Source organism: Bacillus rossius, unplaced genomic scaffold (assembly GCF_032445375.1).
Source record: "Bacillus rossius redtenbacheri isolate Brsri unplaced genomic scaffold, Brsri_v3 Brsri_v3_scf520, whole genome shotgun sequence".
NCBI classification, from domain to species: Eukaryota; Metazoa; Arthropoda; class Insecta; order Phasmatodea; family Bacillidae; genus Bacillus; species Bacillus rossius.
Window position 1 is genome coordinate 10,001 of NW_026962723.1, and position 14,200 is coordinate 24,200.

The following is a 14,200-nucleotide window of genomic DNA, read 5'->3' on the forward strand; positions in this document are numbered from 1 at the left end:
CCGTTGGCCCGTGGGCTCGCTGTGAACTAATTTGCCCACTGGTCCGAAAAGTATTCATTTCTAAACACCTTTGGCCAGGGCTGAAGACCGCGACTAACCCCTTTGAAACTTGTCTCTCAGGGAGCTGCGATCCATCAAACATTTCATTGTTAACAGAGGGGAACCATTACTTGGTTAAGACGATAGGACACGCGTTCCCCACCATTTCGCATCCAATCGAATTGCCGCACAAGAGCTCGTTACCTGAGAAAGGTATAGCATTGGCTCGCAGCTAGTGTATTGCAGTTCAGACAGATAGGCCACTTTAGATAGTTCTTAGTGTTCACAGTTATCACCAAGACTAGACCCATATGGATTTAATTCTTCAAGGAGCAGCGGTCCACCAATAAGAGAGATGAAGACATGTTTTCGGATGGCCACAACGCCCCCTCGCCACCCAAATGTGCATGTTTTAAGTGTACATTGGGAGTCGACGGAACATCGGGAGTCCGCTTGCTTTCTCCGGATCAGCTGCCACCCCCCTGATCTACCAGATAGACAAGAACATGTCTTCTCCACCAATCTCATCCACCGAAGCTCCGATCATGGCTTCTTCTACCTTTATACTGATATACCCCCACGGAGCAACATGCGGGCAAGGGAACTCTTGCTACCCTTCAGTAAAGCAGGTATCTCTTATAGATGGTGACTGCACCTTGGCCAGGATTGAAGACCGCGACTAACCCCTTTGAAACTTGTCTCTCAGGGAGCTGCGATCCATCAAACATTTCATTGTTAACAGAGGGGAACCATTACTTGGTTAAGACGATAGGACACGCGTTCCCCACCATTTCGCATCCAATCGAATTGCCGCACAAGAGCTCGTTACCTAAGAAAGGTATAGCATTGGCTCGCAGCTAGTGTATTGCAGTTCAGACAGATAGGCCACTTTAGATAGTTCTTAGTGTTCACAGTTATCACCAAGACTAGACCCATATGGAATTAATTCTTCAAGGAGCAGCGGTCCACCAATAAGAGAGATGAAGACATGTTTTCGGATGGCCACAACGCCCCCTCGCCACCCAAATGTGCATGTTTCAAGTGTACATTGGGAGTCGACGGAACATCGGGAGTCCGCTTGCTTTCTCCGGATCAGCTGCCACCCCCCTGATCTACCAGATAGACAAGAACATGTCTTCTCCGCCAATCTCATCCACCGAAGCTCCGATCATGGCTTCTTCTACCTTTATACTGATATACCCCCACGGAGCAACATGCGGGCAAGGGAACTCTTGCTACCCTTCAGTAAAGCAGGTATCTCTTATAGATGGTGACTGCACCTTGGCCAGGATTGAAGACCGCGACTAACCCCTTTGAAACTTGTCTCTCAGGGAGCTGCGATCCATCAAACATTTCATTGTTAACAGAGGGGAACCATTACTTGGTTAAGACGACCGGACACGCGTTCCCCACCATTTCGCATCCAATCGAATCGCCGCACAAGAGCTCGTTACCTGAGAAAGGTATAGCATTGGCTCGCAGCTTGTGTATTGCAGTTCAGACAGATAGGCCACTTTAGATAGTTCTTCGTGTTCACAGTTAAGACCACGGCTAGACCCATATGGAATTAATTCTTCAAGGAGCAGCGGTACACCAAGCATTTCATTGTGTACTAGAAAGCACCTCTACCATGTAACAAACATACGACCACCAAATTTCTGCTTACTTCCCCCAGCGGATAGTATTTGCTAGTATCATCCACAAAGTAAATCAATTTTTTCAATGTACCGCTTCTTGGGGGAACTGGGCATGAATCAATCAAGCATTTTGAGGTAGCATGTCCGCTTCACCGCGAGGTGCTCTGAATACCATTATACATTCTTTTTCATCATCCACTTTCAGACCACTACAAGACCCATACTGAATTAATTCCTCAAGGAGCTGCAGTCCACAAAACATTTTACTGTGTACTAGAGGGCACCTCCACCATGTAACAGAAAACATACAACCTTCTTAATTTAATTCTGCATTGTTTCCCAGACGATTTGTTAGCCATACAACAGTACCATCCACAGTAATTCACCTCTTTGAAATCCAATGCATTGTAGAGAAACTGAGGTGGTAGCATTCAAACCGTTCTGTAATGTTAATTCTGCTTCATAGAAAGGTGCTACAGGTTCCACAATAATTAATTGGATATTTTTGCAATATATATAGGGCGAGAAAACTCGGGGGGACTCCCTTTTCATTTATGTACATATTCTTTCCATATTGCAAATAATTCCAATTTTTCCCGATTGCATGTCCCCCTAATATACCCAAAATGGGCCTATCGATGGGTTCACAAAGGTACCCAAAATATGAGATTTTGACTGAAAGAGGCTGGCTAACTTCCGGGAACATGATCATAGGAAATAGGTCAAAATCCCGAATCGCAGTTGTTTACGAACAACCACGAACGGAGACTTAAAATAACCTATAAGGCTGGAATTCATGGGGCCTGTATAACAGGCATTTACACAGACTCTCGGGAGGGAGGGCTCTGTGGCCGGGAGAATTTTCTGGCTCCCCGCCCGAAACTTTTCAGAGTCCCTAATGCCTGCTTGAATGTGAATAAGCAGAGCCCGGTAGCTGATATTTTGCCGGGGTGTGGAGGCCCCGGTCGCCGCCAAATTCCTCTGGTCACAGCTTGTGTTAATACACATGTTAATTTTACATGCAAACCACCAATGACAATTTTCCTCGGCCGCGGAGGCCTCGGTCGCCGCCAGAATTTTCTGGTTCCCGCTCAATATATTGCAGAGTCCTGCAGGCCTGCTTCTGTAGGAATATGCAGAGCCCGGTAGCTGATATTTTGCCGGGGTGAGGAGGCCTCGGTCGCCGCCAAATTCCTCTCATCCCAGCTTGTGTTAATACACATGTTAATTTTACATGCAAAACCACCAATTACCATTTCCTCGGCCGCGGAGGCCTCGGTCGCCGGGAGATTTTCCTGGCTCCCCGCTCAATATACTGCACAGTCCCGCAGGCCTGTCTCCAGTGGAATACACACAGTCCGAGAGCCGAAAATTTGCCGGGGTGTGGAGGCCTCGGTCGCCAACAGATTGCCATAGGCTCTGGCTGCAATATTTACCGTGTATTTTTTCCCTCCAGAGACACCACTACACCCTATATAACCCAAAATGGGCCTTGACGCGTGTACACGCGGAGCCCGAGCGCCGAGAGTTCTCCCGGCCGCGGAGGCCTCGGTCGCCGGGAGAATTTCAACGGCCCCTGCTCGAAATTTTTCTAAGTCCAGAATGCCTGCTTCTCCCAGCCTGTGTTAATACACATGTTAATTTAACATGTAAAATCACCAAGGACCATTTCCTCGGCCGCGGAGGCCTCGGTCACCGCCAGAATTTTCTGGCTGCCCGCTCCCCATGGGTAGACGCGCTGCCCAAGCGCCGAGAGTTCTCCCGGCCGCGGAGGCCTCGGTCGCCGGGAGAATTTCTCCGGCCCCTGCTCGAAATTTTTCAAAGTCCAGAATGCCTGCTTCTCCCAGCATGTGTTAATACACATGTTAATTTAACATGTAATATTACCAATGACCTTTTCCTCGGCCGCGGAGGCCTCGGTCGCCGCCAGAATTTTCTGGCTGCCCGCTCCCCATGGGTAGACGCGGAGCCCGAGCGCCGAGAGTTCTCCCGGCCGCGGAGGCCTCGGTCGCCGGGAGAATTTCTCCGGCCCCTGCTCGAAATTTTTCAAAGTCCAGAATGCCTAGTTCTCCCAGCCTGTGTTAATACACATGTTAATTTAACATGTAAAATTACCAAGGATTATTATCCCGGCCGCAGAGGCCTCGGTCGCCGCCAGAAATTTCTGGCTCCCCGCTCAATGTATTGCAGAGTCCCGCAGGCTTGCTTCTCCAAGCCTGTGTTAATACACATGTTAATTTAACATGTAAAATTACAGAGGATTATTTCCCCGGCCGCGGAGGCCTCGGTCGCCGCCAGAATTTTCTGGCTGCCCGCTCAATGTATTGCAGAGTCCCGCAGGCTTGCTTCTCCAAGCCTGTGTTAATACACATGTTAATTTAACATGCAAAATCACCAATGACAAATTCCTCGGCCGCGGAGGCCTCGATCGCCGGGAAAATGTTCTGGCTCCCTGCTCGAATTTTTTTTCTAAGTCCCGATTCGCTATTACAGGCTGGCGCACGGAGTCCGAGGGGCGTAAATATGCCGGGTAGTGGTGCCTTCCGTCGCCGAGACATTTTACAATTGCCTGGGAGCAGTATTTAACATGTTAATTTTTTCCCCTCGTGACACCACTACCCCCTATATAACGCAAAATGGGCCTTGCCAAGGGGGCGCGCAACGCCCGAGCGCGGGCGTTTTTCCCGGCCGCCGAGACCTCCATCGCCGGGAGAATGTCTTCAGCTATTTGCTAGATTTCCCGATTCGCCCCGCACGACAAACAACCACGAACGAGGTGGTTTTCGAGAGTTCTCCCGGCCGCGGAGGCCTCGGTCGCAGGGAGAATTTCCCTGGCCCCTGCTCGAAATTTTTCTAAGTCCAGAATGCCTGCATCTCCCAGCCTGTGTTAAAACACATGTTAATTTAACATGTAAAATTACCAATGACCATTTCCTCGGCCGCAGAGGCCTCGGTCGCAGCCAGAATTTTCTGGCTCCCTGCTCAATATATTGCAGAGTCCCGCATGCTTGCTTCTCCAAGCCTGTGTTAATACACATGTTAATTTAACATGTAAAATTACCGAGGATTATTTCCCCGGCCGCGGAGGCCTCGGTCGCCGCCAGAAATTTCTGGCTCCCCGCTCAATATATTGCAGCGACCCGCAGGCTTGCTTCTCCCAGCCTGTGTTAATACACATGTTAATTTAACATGTAAAATCACCAAGGACCATTTCCTCGGCCGCGGAGGCCTCGGTCGCCGCCAGAATTTTCTGGCTGCCCGCTCCCCATGTGTAGACGCGGAGCCCGAGCGCCGAGAGTTCTCCCGGCCGCGGAGGCCTCGTAGCCGGGAGAATTTCTCGGGCCCCTGCTCGAAATTTTTCTAAGTCCAGAATGCCTGCTTCTCCCAGCCTGTGTTAATACACATGTTAATTTAACATGTAATTTTACCAATGACCTTTTCCTCGGCCGCGGAGGCCTCGGTCGCCGCCAGAATTTTCTGGCTCCCGGCTCAATATATTACAGAGTCCCGCAGGCCTGTCTCCAGTGGAATACACACAGTCCGAGAGCCGAAAATTTGCCGGGGTGTGGAGGCCTCGGTCGCCAACAGATTGCCATAGGCTCTGGCTGCAATATTTACCGTGTATTTTTTCCCTCCAGAGACACCACTACCCCCTATAAAACCCAAAATAGGCCTTGCGGTGGGTACACGCAGAGCCCGAGCGCCGAAGTTCTCCCGGCCGCGGAGGCCTCGGTCGCCGGGAGAATTTCTCCGGCCCCTGCTCGAAATTTTTCAAAGTCCAGAATGCCTGCTTCTCCCAGCCTGTGTTAATACACATGTTAATTTAACATGTTAAATTATCGAGGATTATTTCCCCGGCCGTGGAGGCCTCGGTCGCCGCCAGAATTTTCTGGCTCCACCGCTCAATATATTGCAGAGTCCCGCAGGCTTGCTTCTCCCAGCCTGTGTTAATACACATGTTAATTTAACATGTAAAATCACCGAGGACCATTTCCTCGGCCGCGGAGGCCTCGGTCGCCGCCAGAATTTTCTGGCTCACCTCTCAATGTATTGCAGAGTCCCGCAGGCTTGGTTCTCCAAGCCTGTGTTAATACACATGTTAATTTAACATGTAAAATTACCGAGGATTATTTCCCCGGCCGCGGAGGCCTCGGTCGCCGCCAGAATTTTCTGGCTCCCCGCTCAATGTATTGCAGAGTCCCGCAGGCTTGGTTCTCCAAGCCTGTGTTAATACACATGTTAATTTAACATGTAAAATTACCGAGGATTATTTCCCCGGCCACGGAGGCCTCGGTCGCCGACAGAATTGTCTGGCTCCCTGCTCGAATTTTTTCTAAGTCCCGATTCGCTATTACAGGCTGGCGCACGGAGTCAGAGGGGCGGGAATTCGCCGGGTAGTGGTGCCTTCCGTCGCCGAGACATTTTTCTATTGCCTGGAAGCTGTATTTAACATGTTAATTTTTTCCCCCTCGGGACACCACTACCCCCTATATAACCCAACATGGGCCTTGCCGCGGGTACACGCGGAGCCCGAGCGCCGAGTGTTCTCCCGGCCGCGGAGGCCTCGGTCGCCGGGAGAATTTCTCCGGCCCCTGCTCGAAATTTTTCAAAGTCCAGAATGCCTGCTTCTCCCAGCCTGTGTTAATACACATGTTAATTTAACATGTTAAATTACCGAGGATTATTTCCCCGGCCGTGGAGGCCTCGGTCGCCGCCAGAATTTTCTGGCTCCCCGCTCAATATATTGCAGAGTCCCGCAGGCTTGCTTTTCCCAGCCTGTGTTAATACACATGTTAATTTAACATGTAAAATTACCAATGACCATTTCCTCGGCCGCAGAGGCCTCGGTCGCCGCCAGAATTTTCTGGCTCCCCGCTCAATGTATTGCAGAGTCCCGCAGGCATGCTTCTCCAAGCCTGTGTTAATACACATGTTAATTTAACATGTTAAATTACCGAGGATTATTTCCCCGGCCGTGGAGGCCTCGGTCGCCGCCAGAATTTTCTGGCTCCCCGCTCAATATATTGCAGAGTCCCGCAGGCTTGCTTTTCCCAGCCTGTGTTAATACACATGTTAATTTAACATGTAAAATCACCAAGGACCATTTCCTCGGCCGCGGAGGCCTCGGTCGCCGCCAGAATTTTCTGGCTTCCCGCTCCCCATGGGTAGACGCGGAGCCCGAGCGCCGAGAGTTCTCCCGGCCGCGGAGGCCTCGGTCGCCGGGAGAATTTCTCCGGCCCCTGCTCGAAATTTTTCAAAGTCTAGAATGCCTAGTTCTCCCAGCCTGTGTTAATACACATGTTAATTTAACATGTAAAATTACCAAGGATTATTATCCCGGCCGCAGAGGCCTCGGTCGCCGCCAGAAATTTCTGGCTCCCCGCTCAATGTATTGCAGCGTCCCGCAGGCTTGCTTCTCCAAGCCTGTGTTAATACACATGTTAATTTAACATGTAAAATTACAGAGGATTATTTCCCCGGCCGCGGAGGCCTCGGTCGCCGCCAGAATTTTCTGGCTGCCCGCTCAATGTATTGCAGAGTCCCGCAGGCTTGCTTCTCCAAGCCTGTGTTAATACACATGTTAATTTAACATGCAAAATCACCAATGACAAATTCCTCGGCCGCGGAGGCCTCGATCGCCGGGAAAATGTTCTGGCTCCCTGCTCGAATTTTTTTTCTAAGTCCCGATTCGCTATTACAGGCTGGCGCACGGAGTCCGAGGGGCGTAAATATGCCGGGTAGTGGTGCCTTCCGTCGCCGAGACATTTTACAATTGCCTGGGAGCAGTATTTAACATGTTAATTTTTTCCCCTCGGGACACCACTACCCCCTATATAACCCAAAATGGGCCTTGCCAAGGGGGCGCGCAACGCCCGAGCGCGGGCGTTTTTCCCGGCCGCCGAGGCCTCCATCGCCGGGAGAATGTCTTCAGCTATTTGCTAGATTTCCCGATTCGCCCCGCACGGCAAACAACCACGAACGAGGTGGTTTTCGAGAGTTCTCCCGGCCGCGGAGGCCTCGGTCGCCGGGAGAATTTCTCGGGCCCCTGCTCGAAATTTTTCTAAGTCCAGAATGCCTGCATCTCCCAGCCTGTGTTAAAACACATGTTAATTTAACATGTAAAATTACCAATGACCATTTCCTCGGCCGCAGAGGCCTCGGTCGCAGCCAGAATTTTCTGGCTCCCTGCTCAATATATTGCAGAGTCCCGCATGCTTGCTTCTCCCAGCCTGTGTTAATACACATGAAAATTACCGAGGATTATTTCCCTGGCCGCAGAGGCCGCGGTCGCCGCCAGAATTTTCTGGCTCCCCGCTCAATGTATTGCAGAGTCCCGCAGGCTTGCTTCTCCAAGCCTGTGTTAATACACATGTTAATTTAACATGTAAAATTACCGAGGATTATTTCCCCGGCCGCGGAGGCCTCGGTCGCCGCCAGAATTTTCTGGCTCCCCGCTCAATATATTGCAGCGACCCGCAGGCTTGCTTCTCCCAGCCTGTGTTAATACACATGTTAATTTAACATGTAAAAATTACCGAGGATTATTTCCCCGGCCGCGGAGGCTTCGGTCGCCGCCAGAATTTTCTGGCTCCCGGCTCAATATATTACAGAGTCCCGCAGGCCTGTCTCCAGTGGAATACACACAGTCCGAGAGCCGAAAATTTGCCGGGGTGTGGAGGCCTCGGTCGCCAACAGATTGCCATAGGCTCTGGCTGCAATATTTACCGTGTATTTTTTCCCTCCAGAGACACCACTACCCCCTATATAACCCAAAATGGGCCTTGCGGCGTGTACACGCGGAGCCCGAGCGCCGAAGTTCTCCCGGCCGCGGAGGCCTCGGTCGCCGGGAGAATTTCTCCGGCCCCTGCTCGAATTTTTCAAAGTCCAGAATGCCTGCTTCTCCCAGCCTGTGTTAATACACATGTTAATTTAACATGTAAAATTACCGAGGATTATTTCCCCGGCCGCGGAGGCCTCGGTCGCCGCCAGAATTTTCTGGCTCCCCGCTCAATGTATTGCAGAGTCCCGCAGGCTTGCTTCTCCCAGCCTGTGTTAATACACATGTTAATTTAACATGTAAAATCATTGAGGACCATTTCCTCGGCCGCGGAGGCCTCGGTCGCCGCCAGAATTTTCTGGCTCCCCGCTCAATGTATTGCAGAGTCCCGCAGGCTTGCTTCTCCCAGCCTGTGTTAATACACATGTTAATTTAACATGTAAAATCAACAAGGACCATTTCCTCGGCCGCGGAGGCCTCGGTCGCCGCCAGAATTTTCTGGCTGCCCGCTCCCATTGGTAGACGCGGAGCCCGAGCGCCGAGAGTTCTCCCGGCCGCGGAGGCCTCGGTCGCCGGGAGAATTTCTCCGGCCCCCTGCTCGAAATTTTTCAAAGTCCAGAATGCCTGCTTCTCCAGCATGTGTTAATACACATGTTAATTTAACATGTAATATTACCAATGACCTTTTCCTCGTCCGCGGAGGCCTCGGTCGCCGCCAGAATTTTCTGGCTGCCCGCTCCCCATGGGTAGACGCGCTGCCCGAGCGCCGAGATTTCTCCCGGCCGCGGAGGCCTCTGTCGCCGGGAGAATTTCTCTGGCCCCTGCTCGAAATTTTTCAAAGTCCAGAATGCCTAGTTCTCCCAGCCTGTGTTAATACACATGTTAATTTAACATGTAAAATTACCAAGGATTATTATCCCGGCCGCAGAGGCCTCGGTCGCCGCCAGAAATTTTCTGGCTCCCCGCTCAATGTATTGCAGAGACCCGCAGGCTTGCTTCTCCAAGCCTGTGTTAATACACATGTAATTTAACATGTAAAATTACCGAGGATTATTTCCCCGGCCGCGGAGGCCTCGATCGCCGCCAGAAATTTCTGGCTCCCCGCTCAATATATTGCAGCGACCCGCAGGCTTGCTTCTCCCCCCCCCCCCCCCCCCAGCCTGTGTTAATACACATGTTAATTTAACATGTAAAATCACCAAGGACCATTTCCTCGGCCGCGGAGGCCTCGGTCGCCGCCAGAATTTTCTGGCTGCCCGCTCCCCATGTGTAGACGCGGAGCCCGAGCGCCGAGAGTTCTCCCGGCCGCGGAGGCCTCGGTCGCCGCCAGAATTTTCTGGCTCCCCGCTCAATGTATTGCAGAGTCCCGCAGGCTTGCTTCTCCAAGCCTGTGTTAATACACATGTTAATTTAACATGCAAAATCACCAATGACAATTCCTCGGCCGCGGAGGCCTCCATCGCCGGGAGAATTTTCTGGCTCTCTGCTCGAATTTTTTCTAAGTCCCGATTCGCTATTACAGGCTGGCGCACGGAGTCCGAGGGGCGGAAATATGCCGGGTAGTGGTGCCTTCCGTCGCCGAGACATTTTACAATTGCCTGGGAGCAGTATTTAACATGTTAATTTTTTCCCCCTCGGGACACCACTACCCCCTATATAACCCAAAATGGGCCATGCAATGGGTGCCCACAACGCCCGAGCGCGGGCATTTTTCCCGGGCGCCGAGGCCTCGATCGCCGGGAGAATGTCTCCAGCTATTTGCATGATGTCCCGATTCGCCCCACAAGGCGAACAACCACGAACGAGGTGGTTTTCGTTCGTGGTTGTTTTCGTTCGTGGTTGTTTACTGTTCGTGGTTGTTTTCATTCGTGGTTGTTGTGCGTTCGTGGTTGTTGTCGTTCGGGGTTGTTTTCCGTTCGTGGTTGTTGTCGTTCGTGGTTGTTGTCGTTCGTGGTTGTTGTCGTTCGTGGTTGTTTTCCGTTCGTGGTTGTTTTACGTTCGTGGTTGTTTTCGAGGCAATTGGTACTTTGAAAATTTCAATCGGTTAGCTAGAAAAAATTCTCCCGGCGGTGATTGCCTTGATCGCCGGGAGAATTTTCTGGCTCCCCGATAAAATTTTTTCCAAGTCCCGATTCGCTCTTACTAGCTGGCGCACGGAGTCCGAGGGGCGGGAATTCGCCGGGTAGTGGTGTGTTCCGTCGCCGAGACATTTTCCTATTGCCTGGAAGCAGTATTTAACATGTTAATTTTTTCCCCTCGGGACACCACTACCCCCTATATAACACAAAATGGGCCTTGCCGCGGGTACACCCGGAGCCCGAGCGCCGAGAGTTCTCCCGGCCGCAGAGGCCTCGGTCGCCGGGAGATTTTCTCCGGCCCCTGCTCGAAATTTTCCAAAGTCCAGAATGCCTGCTTCTCCCAGCCTGTGTTAATACACATGTTAATTTAACATGTAAAAAATCACCAAGGACCATTTCCTCGGCCGCGGAGGCCTCGGTCGCCGCCAGAATTTTCTGGCTGCCCGCTCCCCAAGGGTAGACGCGGAGCCCGAGCGCCGAGAGTTCTCCCGGCCGCGGAGGCCTCGGTCGCCGGGAGAATTTCTCCGGCCCCTGCTCGAAATTTTTCAAAGTCCAGAATGCCTGCTTCTCCCAGCATGTGTTAATACACATGTTAATTTAACATGTAATATTACCAATGACCTTTTCCTCGGCCGCGGAGGCCTCGGTCGCCGCCAGAATTTTCTGGCTGCCCGCTCCCCATGGGTAGACGCGGAGCCCGAGCGCCGAGAGTTCTCCCGGCCGCGGAGGCCTCGGTCGCCGGGAGAATTTCTCCGGCCCCTGCTCGAAATTTTTCAAAGTCCAGAATGCCTAGTTCTCCCAGCCTGTGTTAATACACATGTTAATTTAACATGTAAAATTACCAAGGATTATTATCCCGGCCGCAGAGGCCTCGGTCGCCGCCAGAAATTTCTGGCTCCCCGCTCAATGTATTGCAGAGTCCCGCAGGCTTGCTTCTCCAAGCCTGTGTTAATACACATGTTAATTTAACATGTAAAATTACAGAGGATTATTTCCCCGGCCGCGGAGGCCACGGTCGCCGCCAGAATTTTCTGGCTGCCCGCTCAATGTATTGCAGAGTCCCGCAGGCTTGCTTCTCCAAGCCTGTGTTAATACACATGTTAATTTAACATGCAAAATCACCAATGACAAATTCCTCGGCCGCGGAGGCCTCGATCGCCGGGAAAATGTTCTGGCTCCCTGCTCGAATTTTTTTTCTAAGTCCCGATTCGCTATTACAGGCTGGCGCACGGAGTCCGAGGGGCGTAAATATGCCGGGTAGTGGTGCCTTCCGTCGCCGAGACATTTTACAATTGCCTGGGAGCAGTATTTAACATGTTAATTTTTTCCCCTCGGGACACCACTACCCCCTATATAACCCAAAATGGGCCTTGCCAAGGGGGCGCGCAACGCCCGAGCGCGGGCGTTTTTCCCGGCCGCCGAGGCCTCCATCGCCGGGAGAATGTCTTCAGCTATTTGCTAGATTTCCCGATTCGCCCCGCACGGCAAACAACCACGAACGAGGTGGTTTTCGAGAGTTCTCCCGGCCGCAGAGGCCTCGGTCGCCGGGAGAATTTCTCGGGCCCCTGCTCGAAATTTTTCTAAGTCCAGAATGCCTGCATCTCCCAGCCTGTGTTAAAACACATGTTAATTTAACATGTAAAATTACCAATGACCATTTCCTCGGCCGCAGAGGCCTCGGTCGCAGCCAGAATTTTCTGGCTCCCTGCTCAATATATTGCAGAGTCCCGCATGCTTGCTTCTCCCAGCCTGTGTTAATACACATGGTTATTTAACATGTAAAATTACCGAGGATTATTTCCCTGGCCGCAGAGGCCGCGGTCGCCGCCAGAATTTTCTGGCTCCCCGCTCAATGTATTGCAGAGTCCCGCAGGCTTGCTTCTCCAAGCCTGTGTTAATACACATGTTAATTTAACATGTAAAATTACCGAGGATTATTTCCCCGGCCGCGGAGGCCTCGGTCGCCGCCAGAATTTTCTGGCTCCCCGCTCAATATATTGCAGCGACCCGCAGGCTTGCTTCTCCCAGCCTGTGTTAATACACATGTTAATTTAACATGTAAAATTACCGAGGATTATTTCCCCGGCCGCGGAGGCCTCGGTCGCCGCCAGAATTTTCTGGCTCCCGGCTCAATATATTACAGAGTCCCGCAGGCCTGTCTCCAGTGGAATACACACAGTCCGAGAGCCGAAAATTTGCCGGCGTGTGGAGGCCTCGGTCGCCAACAGATTGCCATAGGCTCTGGCTGCAATATTTACCGTGTATTTTTTCCCTCCAGAGACACCACTACCCCCTATATAACCCAAAATGGGCCTTGCGGCGGGTACACGCGGAGCCCGAGCGCCGAAGTTCTCCCGGCCGCGGAGGCCTCGGTCGCCGGGAGAATTTCTCCGGCCCCTGCTCGAAATTTTTCAAAGTCCAGAATGCCTGCTTCTCCCAGCCTGTGTTAATACACATGTTAATTTAACATGTAAAATTACCGAGGATTATTTCCCCGGCCGCGGAGGCCTCGGTCGCCGCCAGAATTTTCTGGCTCCCCGCTCAATGTATTGCAGAGTCCCGCAGGCTTGCTTCTCCCAGCCTGTGTTAATACACATGATAATTTAACATGTAAAATCATTGAGGACCATTTCCTCGGCCGCGGAGGCCTCGGTCGCCGCCAGAATTTTCTGGCTCCCCGCTCAATGTATTGCAGAGTCCCGCAGGCTTGCTTCTCCCAGCCTGTGTTAATACACATGTTAATTTAACATGTAAAATCAACAAGGACCATTTCCTCGGCCGCGGAGGCCTCGGTCGCCGCCAGAATTTTCTGGCTGCCCGCTCCCCATTGGTAGACGCGGAGCCCGAGCGCCGAGAGTTCTCCCGGCCGCGGAGGCCTCGGTCGCCGGGAGAATTTCTCCGGCCCCTGCTCGAAATTTTTCAAAGTCCAGAATGCCTGCTTCTCCCAGCATGTGTTAATACACATGTTAATTTAACATGTAATATTACCAATGACCTTTTCCTCGGCCGCGGAGGCCTCGGTCGCCGCCAGAATTTTCTGGCTGCCCGCTCCCCATGGGTAGACGCGCTGCCCGAGCGCCGAGAGTTCTCCCGGCCGCGGAGGCCTCGGTCGCCGGGAGAATTTCTCCGGCCCCTGCTCGAAATTTTTCAAAGTCCAGAATGCCTAGTTCTCCCAGCCTGTGTTAATACACATGTTAATTTAACATGTAAAATTACCAAGGATTATTATCCCGGCCGCAGAGGCCTCGGTCGCCGCCAGAAATTTCTGGCTCCCCGCTCAATGTATTGCAGAGTCCCGCAGGCTTGCTTCTCCAAGCCTGTGTTAATACACATGTTAATTTAACATGTAAAATTACCGAGGATTATTTCCCCGGCCGCGGAGGCCTCGGTCGCCGCCAGAAATTTCTGGCTCCCCGCTCAATATATTGCAGCGACCCGCAGGCTTGCTTCTCCCAGCCTGTGTTAATACACATGTTAATTTAACATGTAAAATCACCAAGGACCATTTCCTCGGCCGCGGAGGCCTCGGTCGCCGCCAGAATTTTCTGGCTGCCCGCTCCCCATGTGTAGACGCGGAGCCCGAGCGCCGAGAGTTCTCCCGGCCGCGGAGGCCTCGGTCGCCGCCAGAATTTTCTGGCTCCCCGCTCAATGTATTGCAGAGTCCCGCA